The sequence below is a fragment of the Bos mutus genome, chromosome 13 (genome assembly GCF_027580195.1).
Source record: "Bos mutus isolate GX-2022 chromosome 13, NWIPB_WYAK_1.1, whole genome shotgun sequence".
In the NCBI taxonomy this organism is placed as follows: Eukaryota; Metazoa; Chordata; class Mammalia; order Artiodactyla; family Bovidae; genus Bos; species Bos mutus.
In genome coordinates, this window is record NC_091629.1 from 69,184,022 (window position 1) to 69,209,552 (window position 25,531).

Below are 25,531 nucleotides of genomic sequence, written 5' to 3' on the forward strand. Positions count from 1 at the left end.
CTCCGGGAGTTGGTGATGGACAGGGAGGCCTGGCGTGCTGTGACTCATGGGGTCGCAAAGAGTCAGACATGACTGAGCAACTGAACTAAACTGATCTGAAGCACATACACAAGTCCCAAAGTCATATAGATAATTAACCATCCGGTTATATGAGTTCCTCTTCTCAAATCCTGACCTTCCCCTCAGCTCACACTAACTTCATTTTTAGGATATTTTAGGCCAAAAGAAGAATCGTTTTTGGCTAGCTTCTCAAAGATCATAGGCTCATTTCCCGTCCCTCACATGACACAGCCCCAGGTTGGTTGGGCAGGGCAAGTGACAGGCTCAGTGTCACCTCTCCTTTCCTGATAACGATCCTCGGTACCAGCTTAGCTGCCTCCTCCAGAAACCCGCGGTGTTTTGCCTCAGGCTCTCTCTTAAAGGAAATTGGACACAGCTTTAAGATTTGATTATTCTGACTTCCACAGCTCATTAAGATAACACCTAAAGCACCGAGTCCTGGAACCTCCACGAGCGTCCTGAGTCCTTACCGGCGTTTAGCTTCAACTTCCGGTCATCTGCATTTTCCGGGACGGTGGACCGCATTGCCCAGTGGTGGGCATCACACGCAGCAACCCTTCATTTGATAGAACAGAGATGGTCCCGTCGCTGCTCAAATCTGGTAATTATCTCCTCTTCCTACACCGCATGGTCCCTTCTCATGCCATGTCAGATGAATAGTCAAAAGAGAAAAAGAAAGCGACAAAGCGGCATGCATAGGGCTAACAGGTGTTACAAGCAACTTTATGTTCCCTGTCTGTCGGCAACATCAGAATCTCCTCCAGTGTGATAGGCTGGCAGGTACGATGGACCAGGGGGCCGGAGAGCTTCACCTGCTCGCCAGGGTCTGTCTTCACTGTCCTCTCCTACTAGAATCTGTTGACAGTTCTTCCGAAAAACACTTTTTTGAAGCGAGAAAAGGGGCTTAATACATCATCAGTTCAAAGCTCTAGTCAAAGTACATACACTGACAATTCTTCCAAACCATCACTTCTCCTCTGTTTATTGCTTTCCACTGATATTTTCATTGCTATCTTTTCTCCAAAATGGCACACTTCAGCTCCCTAAAACTGGATTGTTGCCAGCTCCCTGGTTACCTCCCTTTCCCCCATCAGCTGACTACACAGGAAGTAAGTGCCCTGGTGAGGCATCACTGACCTATGGCAGAGTCAGTTTCCAGTTGCTCTGGAAAAATGAGAGAACTCAATTTATCAGAGTTCCAGCCTGCAGGGAAAACAAATTCAGACCCTGCCAGAAAGATCCAGTCCCCCGACCAGTCGTGTTCTATTAGCTAGTATATTTAAATGATCGCTCAATATCTTGGCGAAAAAAGGGGAAAAGACCCCCTGATTTTTTTTGTGTGTGGCAATTCCACAGTTAAAGAGAATCACAGACCAGGATGCAGGAAGGTCTCCTGGCTGACCTTCTCTCCATTTCCTGCCAAAGGAGGAGTGGGCTCCTGAGACCATCCAGCAGAATGAGGAGGAAGTCAGGGCTGCACGGCTTCAAAAATCTCAAGGCTGAGCAAGCTTTCTCCACCGGGACAAATCTTGGTGCGTCTGACCAGGTCATTGTTTTATTAGAAAAGATATCAGTGCTTGAAATTTCACCATGGATTCAGAGTTAAAAGGCAAGAGGACCAAAAAAAAAAAAAAAAAATTCCTTACAGACAACAAGCTTTAGAAATATAAAGAAGCTCCTATGTAGAGCAGGGATCTTCCAGATGAGTCAGTAGAGAGCGGAACTTGATAATTAGTCAGTGTTGGACGTGAGACAGAACTTTTGCTATGTGGCTGCTGTACAGGATAGTTTCATTGCCTTTCCTATAAAGGGAAAGGAACTGAATGCCTTTCTGGTACTATCATCTCCCACCCTCCCTCTGATGGTGCCTTGGTTTAGTTAAAAAAAAAAAAAAAGCATAAGCATTTATTTATTCAACAGAATTTTAATAGAATCACAAAGCCAGCATTTATATGGTAGATTTGTCCTTGTAAACAATATGACCTGTGAACAACTACAACAACTACAATGCTGTTTTAACCATTGAGGAAATTATAAAAGGAGGCTGATTAAAGTCCAATTTCAGGTAAAAGGAATGGATCTGCCCCCTGCCTGGAATTGGAAACGCAGCTGATTCGTCCCTTCTCAAAATCTCTGCTGACCAGTGTCCACTGACTTCCGAGGAATATCCCACTGACCTCTTCAGCAAAGATTATTTTGGTTTCCTAAGTGTTTGCATATCTTCTTCCTCCATGTCTCAGTGTTCTCCCTCCCTAAGCACCAAACTTGAGTCTGGATCACTCTATTTTTAGTGCCTGTATACAACCTAAGTGGGCCTTCCCTGGTGGCTCAGTGGTAAAGAATCTATCTGTGATGCAGGATATGCAGGTTCAATCCCTGGGTTGGGAAGATCCCCTGGAAGAGGGGCACGGCAACCCACTCCAGTATTCTTGCTTGGAGAATCCCCATGGACAGAGGAGCCTAGAGGGCTACAGTCCATGGGGTCACAGAGTCAGAAACAACTGAAGCCACTTAGCACACCCGGACACAGGTTGCTTGCTATCCTTTGTTGATAATGAGAAACTTTATTGGTAAGGACAAGTTAAATCTACCAGCAGTATTTTGAATAAAAAAAAAAAAAAACTCCTAGTGAAGAATAAAAAAATAGTAAAAGAAATAAAAAAGCAAGTGATAATAAACAGACCTGAACATCTTACTATCACTAAACATGGGTGGAGTTTGTTTTAAAAAATGTTAAATAACCATAGTATCATCCTATTTAACAAGTGGGTATGCAGCTTTGATTATAAAATGTAATATTTTCAGGAGGGCAACTTAGAATCGCTGACTATACAGTAGATCCTTGTTGATTATCCGTTTTATACACAACAGTATAGTAGTGTGTGTCTGTAAATCCCCAACTCCAAATTTATCCCTCCCCATCCCTCTACTTTGTGGGGTTTTTTTAAAAACTCAGGCTTGTAGTAGTAGTGCTCAGTCACTCAGTTGTGTTTGAGTCTTTGGGAACCCCATAGACTATAGGCTGCCAGGATCCTCTGTCTATGGGATTTCCCAGGCAAGAATACTGGAGTGGGTTGCCATTTCCTTCTCCAAATACAGGCTATAACCCACCAATTTATTTCAGGACCCACGTTTTGATCAACACTGACTTTGAGGGGGAAAAAAAAAAAAAGCCCTAATAATTTAGCATGATTAGGACCACCGAAAATTCTGTGGTTCCTCTCCTATTATTATCTCTCCATCCATCTTACTCTCTAGTCACAGGAAATCATTTGCCAGCCTCCAGTATTTGTCCTTCATGTCTCCACACAGGGTCCAGATCTCCTGAGACTGTTCTTATCTTCTTATTCTAGGCCAACAGTCATTCTTTAGTATTAACTCAGGGCCTATTTTCTAACACCTCAACCAACCACATCCTCTGACTCTCATAGCAGCTTGCACCCACGTATCAGTTCAGTCATTCAGTCGTATCTGACTCTTTGCAACCCCATGGACCACAGCATGCCAGGCTTCCCTGTCCATCACCAATTCCTGGAGCTTACTCAAACTCACGTCCATCAAGTTGGTGATGCTGTTCAACCATCTCATCCTCTGTCGTCTCCTTTGCCTTCCACCTTCAATCTTTCCCACCATCAGGGTCTTTTCAAATGAGTCAGTTTTTTGCATCAGGTAGCCAAAGTATTGGAGTTTCAGCTTCAGCATCAGTCCTTCCAATGAATATTCAGGACTGATTTCCTTTAGGATGGGCTGGTTAGATCTCCTTGCAGTCTAAGAGACTCTCAAGAGTCTTCTCCAACACCACAGTTCAAAAGCATCAATTCTTCAGCTCAGCTTTCTTTATAGTCCAACTCTCACATCCATACGTGTCTACTGGTAAAACCATAGTTTTGACTAGATGGACCTTTTTGGCAAAGTAATGTCTTTGCTTTTGAAAATGCTGTCTATTTGATCATAGCTTTTCTTCCAAGGAGCAATCATCTTTTAATTTAATGGCTGCATTCACCATATGCAGTAATTTGGAGACCAAATAAAAGTCTCTCATTGTTTCCATTGTTTCCCCATCTATTTGCCATGAAGTGATGGGACCAGATGCCATGATCTTCGTTTTCTGAATGTTGAGCTTTAAGCCAACATTTTCACTCTCCTCTTTCACTTTCATCAGGAGGCACTTTAGTTCTTCTTCACTTTCTGCCATAAGGGTGGTGTCATCTGCATATCTTAGGTTATTGATTCTCCCAGAAATCTTGATTCCAGCTTGTGCTTAATCCAGCCCTGCATTTCGCATGATGTACTCTGCATGTAAGTTAAATATGCAGGGTGACAGTATACAGCCTTGATGTACTGCTTTCCCGATTTGGAACCAATCTATTGTTCCATGTCCAGTTCTAACTGTTGCTTCTTGACCTGCATACAGATTTCTCAGGAGGCAGGTCAGGTGGTCTGATATTCCCATCTCTTTTAGAATTGTCACAGTTTGTTGTGATCCACACAGTCAAAGGCTTTGGCATAGTCAATAAAGCACAGCTAGATGTTTTTCTGGAACTCTGTCGCTTTTTCAATGATTCAACGGATGTTGGCAATTTGATCTCTGATCCTCTGCCTATTCTAAATCCAAATTGAACATCTGAAAGTTCAAGGTTCACATACTGTTGAAGCCTGGCTTGGAGGATTTTGAGCATTACTTTGATAGCATGTGAGATGAGTTCAGTTGTGGGGTAGTTTGAACATTCTTTGGCATTACCTTTCTTAAGGATTGGAATGAAAACTGATATTTTTCCAGGCCTGTGGCCACTGCTGAGTTTTCCAAATTTGCTGGCATATTGAGGGCAGCACTTTCACAGCATCATCTTTTAGTATTTGAAATAACTCAACTGGAATTCCATCACCTCCACTAGCTTTGTTTGTAGTGATGCTTCCTAAGGCCCACTTGACTTCTCATTCAGGATGTCTGGCTCTAGGTGAGTGATCACACCATTGTGGTTATCTGGGTCATGAAGATCCTTTTTGTATAGTTCTTCTGTGTATTCTTGCCACCTCTTCTTATATCTTCTGCTTCTGTTAGGTCCATACCATTTCTGTCCTTTATTGTATCCATCTTTGCAGGAAATGTTCCCTTGGTATCTCTAATTTTCTTGAAGTGATCCCTAGTCATTCCCATTATATTGTTTTCCTCTGTTTCTTTGCATTGATCACTGAGGAAGCTTTCCTATCTCTCCTTACTATTCTTTGGAATTCTGCATTCAGATGGGTATACCTTTCCTTTTCTCCTTTGCCTTTAGTTTCTCTTCTTTTCTCAGCTATCTGTAAGGCCTCCTCAGACAATCATTTTGCCTTTTTGCATTTCTTTTTCTTGGGGATGACCTTGATCACTGCCTTCCGTACAATGTCATGAACCTCAGTCCATAGTTCATCAGGCACTCTATCAGATCTAATCCCTTAAATCTATTTGTCATTTCCATTGGTAAGGGATTTGATTTATATCTTACCTGAATGGTCTAGTGGTTTTCCCTACTTTCTTCAATTTAAGTCTGAATTTGGCAATAAGGAGTTCATGATCTGAGCCACAGTCTACTTCCAGTCTTGTTTTTGCTGAGTATAGAGCTTCTCCATCTTTGGCTGCAAAGGATATAATTAATCTGATTTCGGTGTTGACCATCTGGTGATGTCCATCTGTAGAGTCTTCTCTTGTATTGTTTGAAGAGGGTGTTTGTTATGACCAGTGCGTTCTCTTGGCAGAACTCTATTAGCCTTTGCCCTGCTTCATCTGTACTCCAAGGCCAAATTTGCCTATTACTCCAGGTGTTTCTTGACTTCCTGCTTTTGCATTCTAGTCCCCTATAATGAAAAGGACATCTTTTTTGGGTGTTAGTTCTAGAAGGTCTTGTAGGTCTTCATAGAACTGTTCAACTTCAGCTTCTTCAGCATTACTGGTTGGGGCATAGACTTGGATTACCATGATATTGAATGGTTTGCCTTGGAACTGAACAGAGATCATTCTGTCCTTTTTGAGATTGCATCTCAGTACTGCATTTTGGACTCTTTTGTTGACTATTATGGCTACTCCATTTCTTCTAAGGGATTCGTGCCCACAGTAGTAGATATAATGGTCATCTGAGTTAAATTCACCCATTCCAGTCCATCTTATTTCGCTAATTCCTAGAATGTCTATGTTCACTCTTGCCATCTCCTGTTTGACCACTTCCAATTTGCCTTGATTCATGGACCTAACATTCCAGGTTCCTATGTAATATTGCTCTTTGCAGCATTGGATTTTACTTCCATCACCAGTCACATCCACAACTGGGTGTTGTTTTTGCTTTGGCTCTGTCTCTTCATTCTTTCTGGAGTTATTTCTCCACTCTTCTCCAGTAGCATATTGGACACCTATCAACCTGGAGAGGTCATCTTTCAGTGTCCTATCTTTTTGCCTTTTCATATTGTTCATGAGGTTCTCAAGGCAAGAATACTGAAGTGGTTTGCCATTCCCTTCTCCAGGGGACCACTTTTTGTCAGAACTCTCCACCATGACCCGTCCATCTTGGGTGGCCCTACATGGCATGGCTCATAGTTTCACTGAGTTAGACAAGGCTGTGCTCCATGTGACCAGTTTGTTTAGTTTCCTGTGATTGTGGTTTTCAGTCTGTCTGCCCTCTGATGGAGAAGGATAAGAGGCTTATGGAAGCTTCCTGAGGGGAGAGACTGACTGAGGGGGAAACTGTGTCTTATTCTGATGGGCGGGGCCATGCTCAGTAAATCTTTAATCCAATTTTCTGTTATGGGCAGGGTGGGTTCCCTCCCTGTTGCTTTACCTGAAGCCAAACAAGGGTGGAGGTAATGAAGATAATGGTGACCTCCTTCAAAAGATCCCATGCAAGCACTGCTACACTCAGTGCCCCTGACCCTGCAGCAGACCACCATCAATCATGCCTCTGCCAGAGACTCCCGGACACTCACAGGCAAGGCTGGGTCAGTCTCTTGTGGGGTCACTGCTCCTTTCTCCTGGGTCCTGGTGCACACAAGATTCTATTTGTCCCCTCCAAGAGTCTGTTTCCCCAGTCCTGTGTAAGTTCTGGCAGCTCTGTGGTGGGGTTTATGGCGACCTCCTCCAAGAGGGCTTATGCCTTACCCAGGTCTGCTGCACCCAGAGCCCCTGCCCCTGAGGCAGGCCACTGCTGACCTATACTTTGACAGGAGACACTCAAACACAATTCTGGCTGCATCTCTGTGGGGTCTCTGGGTCCTGGAGTGCACAAGGTTTGTTTGAGCCCTCTGAATGTCTCTGGTGGATAAGGGGTTTGATTCTAAACTCCTTTCTCATGATTTCGCCCCTCCTACTATCTTGCTGGGGCCTCTACTCCATTTCGTCTGTTTCATCTCCCAGTCATGTCTGACCTTGCCCTTCAGAACTCAGCAGTGCTTGCTGGGAGACAAAAGGCATGCTCAACCTTGGGTGCCCAGGACTTGTACAACCTTGGGACAGAGTCTCTCAATACATGCTGAACAAAGGAGTGAGTAAGAGATGGAGATGGGAAATACGTCAGCCTTTGCCTACTTTTATCTATCTTCTGACTGAAAACTAGTGGGACAATCTCTATGGAGGTCTTTTGTGTACGTTAATCACATTTGAGTTTATTCTGGTACCAAACATGTCTTCAATGTAGAAAATTTAGAAATACAGCCAAGTTAAAAATTAGAAAAGAAAACCACCATTAATCTCACTCCCCAAAGATGATCACCACTAATATTTTGATGTTTTCTTAAAGTGTTTTTATGGTTTTTATAATATATATATGCATATATATATCCGTATATATGTATATGTATCTTTTTTTCCAAGATACATTTAATAATAAACATCTATTCATGATAAAAGCTTTTTGAAAACTAGGAATAGAAGAAAGTTTCATTACTTTGATAGGAAGAGTATTTTCTGCTTTTCAATTTCTGGTTGAGTAAGGTATTCTTCCATTTTATTTCTTTTTCTCTTGCCTTTTTTAAGGCTATTTTTCTCTTTCTGTGTTTTGTTTTGTTTGCTTTTTATTGAAGTGTAGCTGACCTACAATGCTATGTTACTTCCACGTACACAATATGTGCTTCTAATTCGCTTCAGTCATGTCCAACTCTTTGGAATTGTGTCCGACTCCTGTCAGGCTCCTCTGTCCATGGGATTCTCCAGGCAAGAATACTGGAATGAGTTGCTGTGCCCTCCTTCAGGTGATCTTCCCAGCCCAGGGATCAAACCTGTGTCTCTTAAGTCTCCTGCATTGGCAGGTAGGTTCTTTACCATTAGTGCTGCCTGGGAAGCCCAACAATGCTGTATTACTTCCAAGTAATTACTTCCAACATAGTGATTCACTATTTCTATACATTACAAAATGATCACCACAGTACCTCCAGTTACCATTTGCCCCATACAAAGTTATGACAATGTTATTTTTTTTTTTTGACAATGTTATTGACTGTATGTTTTATCTCCATGACTCATTTATTTTGTAACTGAAGTTTGCATCTTAGTCTCAGTCGCCTATTTCACTCAACCCTTCCTCCTCCTCTTCTCTGACAACCACCTGTTTGTTCTCTGTGTCTATGAATCTGTTTCTGTTTTGCTATGTATATTTGTTTTGTTTTAGATTCCACAAGTAAGTGAAATCATGATATTTTTACTTCTCTGTTGGACTTATTTGACTTACCTTAATACTCTCTACGTTCATTTATGTTGTCAAAAATAGCAAGATTTCATTCTTTGTATGGCTGAGTAATATGCTACATTACTTGGATATTCTATATTACTTGAATATTCAATTAATATTGAATATGCATTGGAAGGATATTTGGCCAATATACTTTGGCCACCTGATGTGAAGAACAGACTCATTGGAGAAAACCCTGATGCTGGGAAAGATTGAAGGTGGGAGGAGAAGGGGAAGACAGGATGAGATGGTTGGATGGCATCACTGACTCGATGGACATGAGTTTGAGTAAGCTCTTGGAGTTGGTGATGGACAGGGAAGTCTGGTGTGCTGCAGTCCATGGGGTCGCAAAGAGTCAGACATGACTGAGCAACTGAACTGAACTGAATATTATATATATATATTCCTCCTCCAGGGGATCTTCCTGACCCATGGATAGAACCCATGCCTCTTGTGTCTCCTGAATTGACAGGTGGATTCTTTAACACTAGTGCCACCTTTAAAGCCATACCTTTTATATATATATACATATACAAATGTATATGTATATATATATATAAAATTTTCTATTTGTCTATCAATGGACACTTACGTTGCTTACATAGCACGGCAATTTTAAGTAATGCTGCCATGAACATAGGGATGCATGTAGCTCTTCAAATTAGTATTTTCTTTGGAAAACTAGCCAGAAGTGGAACTGCTGAATTATATGCTGGTTCTATTTTTAGTTTTTTCAGGAACCTCCATACTGTTTTTCATACTGGCTGTACCAATTTACATTCTCATCAACAGTGCACAAGGGTTCCATTTTCTCTACATCCTCATCAACATTTGTTATTTGTTGTCTTTTTGATAATAGCCATTTGGACAGGTGTGAGGTGTTACAGCATTGTGCTCTTGATTTACCTTTCCCTGATGATTAGGGATGCTGAGCATCCTTTCATTTGTCTATTGGCCATCTATTTGTCTTTTTTAAAATGTCTAATCAGGTCTTCTGCCAATTTTTAACTGGATTGTTTGTTTTATGTTAAGTTGTATAAGTTCCTTCTATATTTTGGAAAAATGTCTAATCACAGCAGCCACAGGGACCCTCCAGGACTGGTTCAGTATGAAAGAAACACCCCTAGACCCACTTTTCCTGCTAGGCAGGAACCAGATACCCTGAGAGCACTTGGGCAGCCTCACAGGTGAGAAGACCCTGGAATTCCACCTGCTCCCAGGACCCAAAGCAAGGATGAAATCAGCTACCCCTAACTTCTCTCTCTCTCTCTTCAGAGGACCTGTTCCTCCTTCCACAGGCAAACATAAACACTACCTCTTTCCTGGTTAAAAGGAGAAGATAAATATCACATTGGTTTTTAAGAGTATTGAAATAGGTGTTAGGACTGGGTTCCAACCATAGGGCTGCCATTCCTTAATTGTGTGAGGACAGACACAAGACTGGATGTCATTATTTCTTCAAGATTTCTTTTGCCCCCAAAGGATGATATTCTTTGGTTGTAGTTCAGTCACTAAGAATTGTCCAACTTTTTGTGACCCCGTGTAGTGCAGCACACCAGGCTTCCCTGTCCTTCACCATCACCTGGAATTTGCTCAAACTCATGTCCATTGAGTCGGTAATGCCATCCAACCATCTCATCCTCAGTCATCCCCTTCTCCTCCTGCCCTCAATCTTTCCCAGAATAGGGGTCTTTTTCAATGATATTCCTAGTTTTTCAATGATATTCCTAGAACAGAATGAGAATGACATGAGCTCATCATGATAAGCATACCCTGCAAAGAGGTAGCATTGTCGCACATGACAGACAGTCACAGGTGGAGGGTAGCATTTTCACAGGTCGGGGTTGCATCGCAGCAGGTACGCAGTAGCATGTTCCTCCACATCGTGCACACACCCCTTCCCAGCCTGGAACCCCGGCTGGGATGGGAAACACCCCTCGGAGCCACTGCAATGGGTAAAGAATGAACGCCCACATTCACATCCCTTGTATCTTTGCTGCCCAGCACACTTATTCTCCATGTGGTGCTGACTGTCATTGTGCCCAAAAGTAAAAATAGCTCCACTTCTCAGCTTCACCTCAATAAATTAGGACAAGGGTCAGAGGCCAAGGATCTCACAGAGGGAACCTTGGTAGCGACAATGGGCGAGCCCTTCAGACCAAGGAGAGGTTAGTCCTGGGGCACAACCTTCACTAATTTGCCTTCACTCACTTCATCTCTCTATGACAGCACCACCCACCTAAAGATCAGATGCACGTTCCTGGATACTGAATGGTCTTTGAAAAAATGAATATGTTCAACAGAGTCTATTTATCTTAGGGGGAAATGAATATAACTCCAGTCAGTTTCAAAAGATATTATTTTTTTTAACCAGTACAGTAGCCTATGCTTAAGGTAAGGTAACGTGTCAAACCAACGTCTTTTGTGAATCCAGGGCAGAGCTCTTTTTTTCCCAATGACATAAGGTAATTATGAATAGAAGGGTGATCCTCCTTCAAGTCCAGCAGGAGCTCAATTCTGACTATTCATATTGGCCATACCCACTTGGAATGACAAAATCATTTGATGGACGGTGGATAGACATGCATTATTCACAGAGGCATCTTCAAAGAATTCCATAAATTATAGGTTTCTGGAAACTGAACGTTCCATTGAGCTGGCGGTGAATGCCAGGGGTGAAGAGGTGTAATCAGCATGAATATTGTTCCTGGTTAATTTGTCCCTTATAGGTGGCTGCATTTGATGCCCCAGGAAGAAAGACTGTCTTTGTGCTTTCTCAGCACTGCCTTTCCCTCTGGAAAATTCACTGGTCCTTGACCCTGGCTTTGCACTTGGATAGCCCTGGAGCTTTTAAAACCCCAGTCCTGGATCAAACACTAGAGATTCTTCATTTTCTGGTGTGGGGCCTAGGCATCAGAATTTTTAGTCTCCCCCGTTGATTCTAATATGCTGCCATGGGCTTGAAATATTAAACTCATCACTACAATTCCTTAAAAGATGTGCATAATTTTTTAACCTAAAGAGAGTTGTTGTGAGAACCAAATAGTAGTTTCCCAGTAAGCTTAGATTCCAGTGCACTTAAGTTAGGGTTCAGAGAAACCAGCAGAACCAATAGAATGTGTCCATGTATATATGTTTATGGAGAGAGAGAGGGAGAGAGAATTATTTTAAAGAATTGACTCCTGTGATTGTGGAGGATGTCAATTCTTAAATTTACAGGACAGAAGACTCAGGGAAGAACTGATATTGCAACACAAGTCCAAAGGCAGACTGAAGGCAGAAATTCTTCCTCCTTGAGAGACCTCAATCTTTTCTCTTAAGGCCTTCAACTGATTGGATGAGATCCACCCACGTTATGAAGGCTAATTTAGTTTACTTAAAGTCTACTGATTTCAATGTTAATCGCATCTAAAAAGAACCCTCAGGACCCTCACAGCAAAATATATAACTAGTGTTTGACCTAACAACTTTGCACCATAGTCCGGCCAAATTAACTCAAGATTAACCACCGCAGTGACCTTCAAATGGTGTGTCTAGCTAACAACAGAGATGTCTCAGCTCTGGGTCCATCCATAAAAGTGCTTCAATTCTGCTCCTCCCACCTTTCTTCAATTATTTAAACTATTTACTAGCATTGGAAAAGACCCTGATTCTGGGAGGGATTGGGGGCAGGAGGAGAAGGGGACGACAGAGGATGAGGTGGTTGGATGGCATCACCAACTCGATGGACATGAGTTTGAGTGAACTCCAGGAGTTGGTGATGGACAGAGAGGCCTGGCGTGCTGTGATTCATGGGGTCACAAAGAGTCGGACACCACTGAGTGACTGAACTGAACTGAACTGAACTGAATTAATCAATGTGTTTACCTTCAGAGAGGACAGATGTTGTTAACCAGTGAGTCATGGGCACCACCAGGAAGGCTGAGGGAGCTGGGGAACAAGCAGGAAATATTTGAGACTGAGATCCTGAAATCATCTGGAGAGAGAGACTTACCGAGATCTCAGACAAATGGAGGCATGATGCCAGGATCAGAAAAAAAGTACCAGCCTCCACTGCCATTTAGGAACTTCAGGTGGAGAGTCCCTGACACAGAGTCAGTTGGGGAGAGGGGGAAGGGGTACAGAATGGGCTGGGCTTCCCTGGTGGCTCAGAATTTGGTAAATAATCTGCACGTGCCAATGCAGGGGACCAAGGTTCAATCCCTGGGTTGGGAAGATCCCCTGGAGAAGGAAATGGCAATCCCTTCCAGTATTCTTGCCTGGAGAATCCCATGGACAGCGGAGCCTGATGGGCTGGGTCCATGGGGTCACAAAGAGTTGGACATGACTGAGCAACTAACACACACATACACACAGAGTGGGCTATGGTTCCCAGGGGCAGGAGGATTGTTCCAAACCCTGTAAAGCAGGAACTAAAGGCAGCCCTGTAGGAGAAGCTCTGTTTGCCTTGACAGGCCCCTGAGAAGCATCATCATGTCTGAAATACGTCCCCAACACTGGTGTGGACAAATAGTATATCTTCCAGCTGTTTGAATAAAGCATAAGATGTAAACCAAGTTGAAATACAAAACATGCCTATCAAGGAACTCTTCCCCATTCATCCACCTTCCAGACCCACACCCCACTTTCTCCCCATCATGGGCAGTTCCATCAGGGAACACCCTGGCTCTTGGCTCCAAGCAGAAGATGGAGTAGGAAACCAGAGGGATGGAGAATGCTGAGGTTGGGGGACACATATCACAGGCTGGCTGACAGCATTCCCCACTCCAAAGGTCCTCAGGAAGCTTTCTCCACAAGGCCCTTCTCCTTCCCTCCAGGCTGAACCAGGCTTGTAGAAGTGCACATTATCTTGGGACTGCAAATCACCAAGGGTAGGGAAAGGGCAGGTGGATGCTGAAGGCAGTGGAGGTCTCTAGCACAAGGAACTCATAAGAATCCCCAAAGCCAATGCTTTTGTCTGCGGTTCGTCTTTCCTAGCAGGACACTGGCTGATTATAGATTACTGACTACACTGATCGCACATTTACTATGAATGTGGACTGGAGCTGCAGCCACCAGCCCTGGGCTCCATGCAAATGACAGTAATCCAGCCCATCTCAGAAGCAAGGCTCAGATACCCCTGAATGGAAGCCAGATGAGGCCTCTGCTGCGTCCCACCTGTGAGACCTTGGACAGGTAACCTCTGGACCTCAGTGTCCTCCTGGGTAAAGTGGGAGAGTAATATCGCCTCCTAAAGAGAATCATCGTGAGAACTAAATAATTTAATATGTTTAAATCACAGAGAAGTGCCTGGTGCATAAGATACACTTAATAAAGCTAAGTCAGTAGTTCTCAAAGTGTGTTCTACAGAGCCCTGAGGTCTCCAAGACCATTTCAGGGGGGTGATGAGGCCAAAACGATTTTCATTATAACATGAGGCATTATTTGCCATTTTCATCCTGATATTTGCACTGATAGTGTAACAGCAGAGGTGGGTTGAATTCCTGTACATGAATCAAGACTCCAGTGGCGCTGGTGATCTTTCCTGGGAGTCTTCACTGTCACTGAAAAAAGTCAGTGCCATATAAGAACTTAAGAATGTCCTTGATGTGATGAGGTCAATTATTAGTATTATTAAACCTCAATTCTTGAATGAACACCTTTAGTGTATTGAACAATATTTAGCATAAATGAACAATATTTAGCATGACAAGACAAGAAGTATACATATGGCACTTCTGCTGCCTAAGGAAGAAAACCAAAGTGCAATCATCTCAATTGTGAGCCAAACAAGGCTCTTTTTTCATGGAATAGACTTTTACCTGAAAGGACTGTTGACCAGCAAACAATGGTCCTTCAGACTCAGGTATTTGTGAGGCATTGTCTCTCATGTCAAGAATGATATGACCTTGTCACTTCAAGGAATAATACTTACAGAACTATCTGCCAATGATAAAAATCTCTATCTGCCACCATGAGCTTGAGAACTTCCCAGTATTTAGAGACCTTGTTAATGAGATGGAGGGACATGTACCCGATGTAATCTTTTGATGCTTTTTAAGGGAATATGGCAGCATTTGGAAGATCTGTACAACTCACTGAACCAATATTTTTCAATGACCAATGAATGAAGTTACAAAACCACACACAGGTTAAAGACCCAACCTCAGTGCACAAGAGACCAATGGATTACAACATGGCAAAATTCATTGATAAGGTTTCAAATTCCACAACTGCAACCAACCTTTAAGAAATTACTTCTTGTCAAATTCTAGTGTAGTATCAAAGAATATTCACAAGGATCTGAAAATGCTATTCAAATACTTCTACCCTTTCTAATAAATCTAGGTGAGGCCAGATTTCCTCCAGCTATTTTGACCAAAACAAAAAACTGCAACAGATTGAATGAAGAAGAGATAAAAGAAACCAGCTGTCTTTTACTAAGATTTGTAAAAACAATGCCACTCTTCTTACTAAAATGTTTTGTTTTAGAAAATAGAATTATTTTTCCCCAAAATGTTACTTATATTGACTTATAAGAGTATGCTATTATTAAGTCAAGTAATAAATCTTTCCAATATCTCATTTTTAATTTCAAATCTAGTAAATGTGGATAGAAATTACTCACATATACAAAAATTCTTTGACATGTTAAGTAATTTTTAAAAGTGTCAAGGGGTCTCAGGACCCTAAAGTATAAGAACCCCTGACTCAAGCCCTGATGCTCTACAACTGAAGCTGGGCTGGGAGATGCCACCCCTGTGTGTGCTCCATCGTGTCCGACTCTCTGCGACCTCATGGACTGCAGTCCACCAGGCTCCTCTGTTGTGGAATTCTCCAGGCAAGAATACCGGAGTGGGTTGCCATTTCCTTCTTCAGGGGATCTTCCCCACCCAGGGATTAAACCTATGTCTCCTGTGTCTCCTGGACTGGCAGGTGGATTCTTTACCACTGAGCCACGTGGGAAGCCCCAAGCAGCCTTTTATAAGGCAGCACATCTTTGCATCTCTGCTATAATTGGCTCCTCGACTTGCCCTTCCTCTTTCTCTCCATCCTCCCAAATCTTGCCAGTTCTTCCAGGTGTATCTGAAGGGCCTCATGTCCAAGCAGCCCTCCCTGAGAACTGTAAGTCATAAATCACACTGGCACCGACTTTCACTGCTCTTACAAATGCCTGTGCACTGTATTGTATGTCCTTCAGTTGTCCAGGGTTATGTCTCATCGTGCCACCTTGATTATTATCTTTAAGAGAAGAGACTCTGCTCAGTGACTATTTTTAAATGTTTATATTTATTTGTTTATTTGGCTGTGCCAGGTCCTGGCTGCTCTGCACAGAATTTTGAGTTGCAGCTGTGAACTCTTAGTTATGGCATGTGGGATCTCGTTCCCTGACTCTGATCACAGAGTCTTAGCCACTGGACCAGCAAGCAAGTTCATTGCTCAAAGATTCTTTATCTTCTATACCCAGCCCGTGGATGCATATCTGCACCATTTAGTGTAATTGTGATCATCTGATTTGAATGGACGCATCCGAATAAGTCATGACCAGGCTTTTGTCACACACCTTCTCCCTTAGAAACCCACCTTTTCTTTTAGAAACCCACCTTCCCTAATTTTCATTTTCATCCTTGTGTAGTTGAAGACTTCTCTGCACACAACTTTTCCTTTATCTGTGAACAAAACTTTTCTGAAAGTAGGCTGCCAGTTTTCTCAATGAAAGCTAATTGGGCAAGGGAGCAGATCAACCTTGGTCCTTCATTTTCAACATTTTTAAAATAGATCCCCCAGAATCTTGTGAACAGCTGTGTTCCCTGGGAGAGCTGTGGTCAAGTAAGCTGGATGAGACATGAGGATAACTAGGAATGTGTATAGTTTTAAAAAGGGAATATAAAAGCCACAAACATAATAATTATATTAGAATGGTAGGTTATAGATCATTCTTTTTTGTTTCACAAATTTTCTGTAATGTATTTTGTATTAATTTTTTTTAATCATTCTATATTGAAAATCCAGTTGTACATTTCTTAAAGGGGATTTGTGCCAGTTGCAACTTGTAATTACATGTATAAAAAGCCAATTGTGAGAATTGTATGGTATATAAATAATATTTCAATAATGCTGATATTAAATAAATGTATCTGTGAAATACTGGGTAGCAGAAAAGAAAATTCTGGGAAGTCTCAAGAATGCACTAAGGATATAGACAGGAAACAGAACAAGCTTGAGAGCCCGGAATCCATCCATATTTGCACCAGAAAATCTGTTTAGGGCTCCAGAACTGATGACCACCCTCCCTGCCTCCACCCCCACCCTGGGCACTCATCACTGCTGTAAATTTCCGCAGACAGTTTCACAGTATTAGCCAGGAGCATCTGACTGGCCAAGTTCATGTTGTGGTCAATGTCAAGAAGCAAGGATAGGGGAACTTTGTCCCCTTCTGCAGCTTCTGCTGGGGTTCTTGGCCCTCCCTCCCACCAAGATCTGCACAATGAAGGCCTCTTCACTAGGAAAGAGTTTAAATGTTTGAAGCCAAAAGCTGACACATGATCACCACATACTGTATAAAACTGCAGCACTGGAAAGGGCCACGGACAAAAATGACAGTAAATGCATTACAATGGATTAAATGAAAAATGCTTTCCATTCACTTAAGAAGAAAACCATCTTCTGTCTTTTGAAGACTATGTTGAAAAGACCCAGTTTATCCAGACTCTACCACGTGGTAGCAGATAACTCACCATCATCATTCCTTTTATTTATTTATTTAGATTTTTTGTGATGTGGGCCATTTTTAAAGGCTTGATTGAATTTGTTACCATGTTGCTTCAGTTTTATGTTTAGGTTTTTTGGCCATGAGGCATGTGAGAACTTAGCTCCCTGACCCAGGATCAAACCTGCACCCCCTTCTTTGGAAGGCAAAGTCTTAACCACTGAACCAATCGGAAAGCCCCTATCACTTCTTTTTAATCATTCTGAATCCTGCCCATTCTTTAAGACCAATCTTAAGTCTCCACCCTTCCTTCCAGGAAGTGACATAGTCCTCTTCTGTTAAACCAATCACCTACCCTTTGACTGAAATGCGTGTATTTGCCAATATCCTAGAATTTAAATAAAAGCAAATGTTAAGAGAAGTAGAGTAATCCTCATGCCAGTGACACCTATTGAGAAAACTGTGTCCCAGAAACTGATATTAACCAGTTAGTAGCCAACAGGTGTAAGTTTATACTCTTTGTGACCCCATGGACTGTAGTCCACCAGGCTTCTCTGTCTATGGGATTTTCTGGATAAGAATACTGGAGTGTGTTGGCATTTCCTTCTCCAGGGATCTTCCTGACCCAGGGATCAAACCTGGGTCTCCTGCTTGGCAGGCAGATTCTTAAGTTTCAACCTCTCACAATCTATCTGAAAATAGGACAGTGCTTGGCTTACTGTACTTATTGGGAGCAAGTGGACAGCAGCTGGAGTACCACCCTCTCTATGTCCTGGCTATGCAACCTTGGGTCCAGTTACTTAAAACTCTAACCCAGAGTTGCCTCAACTGCAAAATAATAATAGTAATAGCACCTACCTCTTAGGGACATTGTTGGAATTGCACAAGATAATGCACATAGAGTAATTACCAAGTACCTAACACATAATCACTTGATAAATGTGAGCTATGATTATTATACATTGACCTCAACTCTGATCTCAAGCTTAATTTTTCATATAAAGTAATAATCATTACTTTCAATACTTCTGGTTTCAGCATCAGTAGCAGGCAACAGACCCAGCTTGATGTGTAAGTAGTTACTTAATATTAGGAGCTAAGATAACTATTAGGTAATTTATCATTTAGAAAAAAGCTGGGTTGAATGTGATTTTCATCATTTTGTCCCAACTTTTAAAAAAATTTATTTTTAATTGGATAATAATTGCTTTACAATGTATTAATTTCTGCTTACAACAATGTGAATCAGCTATATGTATACATACATCCCCTCCCTCTTAAGCCTCCCTCCTTCTTAAGCATCCCTCCCACCCACCCCTATTCCATCCCACTAGGTCATCACAGAGAACCAAGCTGGTCTCCTTGGGCTATAGAGAAGTTTCCCTCTAGCTATCTATTTTACACATGGGCAGCGCGTATAAGGCAGTTCTACTCTCTCAATTCATCCTACCTTCTCCCAACTTTTAAATGGTTAAAATTCAGAGTCCTGTTCAATGGTTCCCTCAAGCATTCATAGTGTGGAGCTAAAACACAAGGACAAAGATTTGATCCCTCCCTTAGAGAATGATGCTCGGGCAAGCAGGAAACATTACCACGCTGGCTTAGGAAAAGGAAGAGGAAATGAATTCACATGCTGGGGAGGGAAGGAGGGACCTATCACAAATAATGCACTGCATTCGTGAGCACCTCCAAAGGGTTCTGAAATGTTATTCACCGCTGAGAGAGGAAATCTGAGCTGACATGTTATTTTCTGAGCTGTTTATTAATGCATTGACTGTGGAAGAAGCAGGAGCAGCCTTCAATCCCATCCCCCAGTTCAAAATCAATGCCTTGTCACCAGCTCTCCTGGCTGGCTGAGGGGAGAAGGGGAAAAGGATGAAGATTCTGAAAAAGCTGTTAAGGCCTGTGCAGAAAAGAAGAAACCTGATCTTTTCCCTCCTTGCATGAGTCTAACAAAGCTGATGCTTCCAGTGGGAGCATCTGCAGTGGAATTCCCATTAATTGGGGGCCAGAAGAAATGACTTCTGTTCGGCCACCGATCAGTCAGCCCCAATGAAGGAGGAGGGGAATGTTTTCAATCAAGAGAAATGCTTTGTCTCTGACAAATGTGAGAGTAAAGGAAATTAATCAGACATGTACTGATGACCAAGCCTCAAAGTTGAATCTGTGTTGATGGGTCCTAACTCTGCAGTTGACCAGTTCATGGGAAAAAAACCAACAGATGATTCAGCCCAGCCTCACTAAGGGCCAAGAGCTAATCTTGCTATCATGGTAAAAAGCATAAATGATCTTTCCACATAACATAGCAAAGTGACCGAAATTCATCTCTCCTATGAGAAGACAAAAAAATAAAGGGGATTAAAACGCATTTTGTGAGACTGGAGTTATCAAGAAGCTTTTACTGTTACCAAGAGGTGTCCAGAATTAGAATCAGTTATCAGCTGATTTCAACTCTTTTGATTCCTTCTCTTGGGGCCTTTTCACTATCAAACTGATTTGGGTACCAGCCTCAGCTCCTGACCGGAAGTGCATTCAAACAACTCAGTCAAATGCAAAATAAGAATCCATAGACTGAAACAAAAGTTCATTTCAAACTCTCTCAGGCCAAGTACAAAGCCCACCTCATGTCTCTCCTGCGCTTGTCGCCAACTGAACCATGGAATACATTGACAGGGTACCAGATATTTGAAAATTCAATTCAACCCGCCTTTATTAAGCAACTATTACTGCAAAGTATTGTGCGAAATGCTAAGGGATTCACTGATGAATACATGTCTCATTTAAGTCCTGACACAGCTTAAAATCTTACTGGAGAGATAGGCAAACAACTAGAGTAAAAAAAGCAAACTGACGTAAGGAGTAGAACTGGAGAAACAAGGAAAGGCTGTGGAACATAATTGGGATGTCCCCTCCCCCGCAGTCCTGTCACCTGCTAATGACCGTTGCCAAAGTAAATGACCCAACGGTTGAATCGCTGCCACCTTCCTATTACGATTCTGCACATGTCACCTTCCTGCAGAGCCCTTAATCAGCACTTTCACTTCAGTCACCATGATGGCAAAGACCTGACTGCAGAACAACTGCAGAAAAGTCACTTTTTTTCAGCCTGACCAGTGTGGTTTGAAAAGTTACTATCTTCAGAGAAAGTAGGAACTCATTAAAAAAAAAAAAAAAAAAAAAAAAAGTGCAATTTTCCTCTTCAAGGTCTTTGCCAAAGTACATGATATCATAGTATTTTGCAAAGCAACATATATGAAAATCTCTAATTAGCATATCATGGGATCATATACCTCATCTCTTTTCTTTCCTCTGATCTCTTCCTAGTTGTAATTAAACCAGCTGTGGCTATTTAGACCTTTTTCATGCTCCGAGAATAACCTTCCCCTTTCTCTATCAGAACCATTAGAAAAAAGTAAAGTCTTAACTTTGCCTTGGATAAACACTCCAGGATCTTATCTGAACCCATAATTAACATTCAATTTAATCCACAGCAAATAATTAATCTAATCTAGCAGACCCCAGTGAGAGGCTCCCATAGAAATTGCTCTTCATGTACCTGATGGAAATAACTAAAAAGAACTATCCCACCAACCACCTTCCTCAGCTTCCAAAGATCCATGAAACAGAACCATCAAGGATGTTTGAACCCACATATATACATTAATATACAATAAGCATTTTTCTTTTTCTGACTTACTTCACTCTGTATGACTCTCTAGGTCCAAATGAATCTATCTGCAAAACAGAAATAGAGACTCAGACATAGAGAACAAACATATGGACACCAAGGGTGGGGGAAAGGGAGGGGATAGATTGGGAGATTGGGACTGACACATATACACTACTGTGTAAAAACAGACAACTAATGAGAACCTACTGTATAGCATGGGGGGCGGGGAGAGAAAGCACAATCTGTGGGACATATATTAAGGTAATCTTAAAACTGCATTCCAATATACAATCAGTTCAGTCACTCAGTTGTGTCCGACTCTTTGCGACCCCATGGACTGAAGCAGACCAGGCTTCCTTGCCATCACCAACTCCCAGATCTTGCTCAAACTCATGTCTATCGGGTCAGTGATGCCATCCAACCATCTCGTCCTCTGTCATCCCCTTCTCCTGCCTTCAGTCTTGTAGGTGCAGACAAATACTGTTCGATTCCACTTATATGAGGTACTAGAATAGTCAAATTCATAGAGTCAGAAAGTATACTGGTGGATGCCAGGGGCTGTGGGATGAAGGGGTAGGGAGTAGAAAGGGAGATTTAGTGGTTAACGGGGACAGAATTTCAGTTTAGAAAGGTGAAAAATTCAGGAGGTGGATGATGATGAGAGTTGTACAACCATGTGAATGTACTTAGTGCCATTGAGCTGTACAGTTAAATATGGTGAAAATAATATTTTATGTGACTTTTACTACATAAAAAAGTTTAAAAAAAAAAAAAGGATCTTTGAAGGCTCCATTTTATAATTCAAGACAGAGTAACTAGGCACTGTGCTAGAAAATGCATCACATTTAACTTACCTGTCCCTAGTGAGGCTTACCTCACTGTCCTTATCTTATAAACATGAAGCAATTCAGAAGGGAGAATCAGGATTTGAACCTAGGTCTTTTGAACCAGTTCTCTCTAACCAGTGATCTGTTCCCCAGCCTGTGCTAACTCCCAAAGGTGAACCATATTCATGAACTGCGGTGACAGTGCAGCAGCCAGGGGTCCCATGGCCATGCAGGCACGGGAGAGGCACGGGTCTGGACTCAGCAGCCTTGCTCCCAGTCTGCTGCTGCTGACCAAGGAACTCGTGTGATTCCTTCAGGACACATATCCCATCTTTATTTCTCCTTCCTTCTTATTTCTTACTCTAACATTATCTTTCTTCCCAGGCTGCGGTGGGATTCTCTATCCTGGCTTAAATGTCACTTTTCCAGGACAACCCATAAAGTCATCTTGGGGTCTACTTTCCCCCACCCCCACTCCTCAGTTTATTTCTTATATTCCTTCCACCAGGAATGCCATGCTCTCTGGAGACTTAATACCATCCTAATCCCTATGTCATAAAAGACAAAACCTGTCAATAAATGCTGCAGCTGTGCTTGTGGAAAGGGAGGAAATTCCCTTTAAATCACCCATCCCTGAAATGAAAAAAATGCTGATCCAGTGGGACATGGTAGACAATCTGGAAAGGTCTTCACCCAAGTCACACGGGAAGTGGTGGTGCCGCCTGGCTGTATACTGACAACACTGTCAGTATTGTTCATGCTGGGGAAGGGTTTCAGTTCTCACTATTATGAAATTCCACCACATGGATGTCCTGGAAAACAATCGCGAACTCCAAGAACAATACAAGCCAGAGCTTACTGTCAGGCTGTCCAAGGAGATGTAATCTATTGACCCCTTCATCCCCAAAGCTGTGGGCACTGTGGGATTTATCACCCACACTGGGACAGGTCTGAGATTCAAAGGAGCTCTGCTAACAACCACACTGGCCACCAGGTGCAAACAAGACTGCTGGGACCAAAGAAAACATCCTACCAGAGAGAAATGCACTTCAGAGCCAAGTCTCAGCATAAATCACTCTTCCTGAATATTTCAGTTCAAAGGACTGATCAATTCCTCTTGCTGTTAGAGAGGAATATTTATTCCCCACTCTTCAGCTTGCACAAAGAGGCCCTTAAGCAGGACTCACCCTCCCTGTCCTTCTTCCCTGTTCCCCCACCTCACTCAGCATCAGGTGATGATGCTTGTCCTCCAGGGAACCTGCCCGACTGCAAAGGGTGTGATGCTGGTCCTCTCTCTGCTCTGTAATCACACTTGGTTGGTGGTGGCAGCTTGGAGATGTTGGGGCTGACAGAACCAAGGGCTTCAACCCTCAATCCAAGTGGGATGTGTCCACAAGCCCTTTCCTCTACAAGTTAAGAGCCACATCACCCAACTGGCTTCATCAGTAACGAGGTGACTTTGTATCTCTGACTGCTGGTTCTTAGTTCTCAGCTGGTTCTGAATTTGGATGGGGAAGCCATCTGAATTACATTTTGACCCCTAAGATTCTCATCCTTGGGCTTCCCTGGTGGCTCAGATGGTAAAGAATCTGCAGCAATGCAGGAGACCTAGGTTCAATCCCTGGGTCAGGAAGGTCTCCAGGGAAGGGAATGGCTACCCACTCCAGTATTCTTGCCTGGAGAATCCCATGAACAGAGGAGCATGGGGGCTACAGTCCATGGGGTCGCAAAGAGTCAGACACGTCTGAGCGACAAACAACACTAACATACTTGATTCTCATCCTTGTTGTTTTGCGTAGCTGGTGGAAACAGCTGCTGCTAAGTCGCTTCAGTCGTGTCCGACTCTGTGCGACCCCATAGATGATAGCCCACCAGGCTCCCCCGTCCCTGGGATTCTCCAGGCAAGAACACTGGAGTGGGTTGCCGTTTCCTTCGATGGAAACAGAGGCTGATGAGAATCTCAGGGATGTATAAGAAAGAAGACAAGCAAGAAATTAGGAGGGCAAACATCTCTCATCTTTGATGGCAAAAAGAAATACCCCAAGTTTTACTTCAAAAGTAACTTGGATATATAAAATTTCTTTAAGGAGTTAGCATCATATTAATTTTCACACACACAGTCTGGAAAAGATGCAGCCATAGGAACTTTTCTTTTGAACGATACTCCTCTTTAAGGCTAGAAAGCCTGGCAGGAGTGATGGAAAGACTACGTAAATATCTTAAAGTATTTCTGGAAGGTGGAAGATTCCAGAAACCCCAATCCATAGTATGCCATAACAGACTCTGAGGATACTTATCTTGTACACATACTCTCTCTCTCTCTCTCTCTCTCACACACACACACACACACACACAGGTACTTACACTATTTTGAACATCTCAACAACCAGGGATCAAGCTTCTCTTATTTTTCTTTATTTCTAATGTGAACAATGGCTGAAGTCAGAAATAGACTTGGAAAGGAAACCTCCCTAATCAGCAGTTCCTAAGGAAAGAGCAGACAGACTAGAGTCCAGACTAGTCGTTTTTCCACATCATGTCACAGGGTGCAATAATTTTCAAAGTCGGATACTTCTAACTAAATGTCAGCTCTCTTGTTGACGGGCCTGAAAAAGAATACCACTTTAAATTGCTGCAGTACACAAACCACCTTCTAAAACTAGTGGGTTTTGCTAGGCAAATAATTCCACCTAACATTACTTCAACACACAAATGAAATATAAACTACTTTTGGGAGATATGCTTCGGATAGTTCTGATGCTTTCATTTGCTGTATGATTTCTTCAAGTTGAGAAAGGCCAACTAGTTAGCAACTGTTTGAATTAAGAAGACTCCTAATTTTTCTTGATAAGTTTGGGCAGTTGTAGCACTAATATTTTCGCCTGCCTGATGTCCCACCAATTGGGATAGCAACTGGCTTTTAAAATTTTTTATTTATTTAGTAATTTACTCACTTTTGGCTGTGCTGAGCCTTCATTGCTGCTCAGGCTTTTCTCTAGGTACAGCAAGCAGGGGCCACTCTCTAGTTGCGGTGTGCAGGCTTCTCATTGGGGTGGCTTCCCTCGTCGTGGAGCACAGGCTCTCGGGCACGTGGGCTCAGCAGTCGCGGCTCCCAGGCTCTGGAGCTCAGGCTCAGTAGTTGTGGTACACGGGCTTAGTTGCTTGGCCTCATGTGGGCTCTTCTGGGAACAAGGATTGAACCTATGTCTCCTGCATTGGCGGGTGGATTCTTTACCGCTGAGTCACCAGGGAAGCCCAGCAACTGGCTTTTAGACAGGATCAGTTGGCATTAGATGTCACCAGACCCTTTCAGCCAAGTGCTCAAATTAGCTGTTGTGTTCAGAGAGCAGTAGGTAGGTGTTAGCTTATATAAATCTACCAAAAAGTTCACATTTTAAAAATGTAACAAGGGTGGGAAGAGGAAGGCAGTGTACTAAGAAATGAGTCCAGATTTAGATTTGTGCAATCCTGCAGTTCTTATCTTCCCAAATCTTTATGTTTCTGCTAAAATATTCACCCCTGTTGGTCTAATTATAGCCCCAGAGGAAAACAGAGCGCACACAGAGAGTGGAGAGTGCAAATACTCAAAAATCAC

At 42.6% G+C, this 25,531-nt stretch overlaps 1 long non-coding RNA gene across 1 annotated transcript in view; it reads right to left on the bottom strand.

Moving 5' to 3' along the window:
* LOC138990550 (uncharacterized) overlaps nucleotides 1–25,143 on the bottom strand; it is an 85,413-nt gene extending 60,270 nt beyond the window's left edge. The window contains exon 1 of the long non-coding RNA XR_011466688.1: nucleotides 24,891–25,143. This is a non-coding gene — a long non-coding RNA (uncharacterized lncRNA). The remainder of the gene's footprint in view (nucleotides 1–24,890) is intronic.
* Nucleotides 25,144–25,531: the final 388 nt, after the last annotated feature.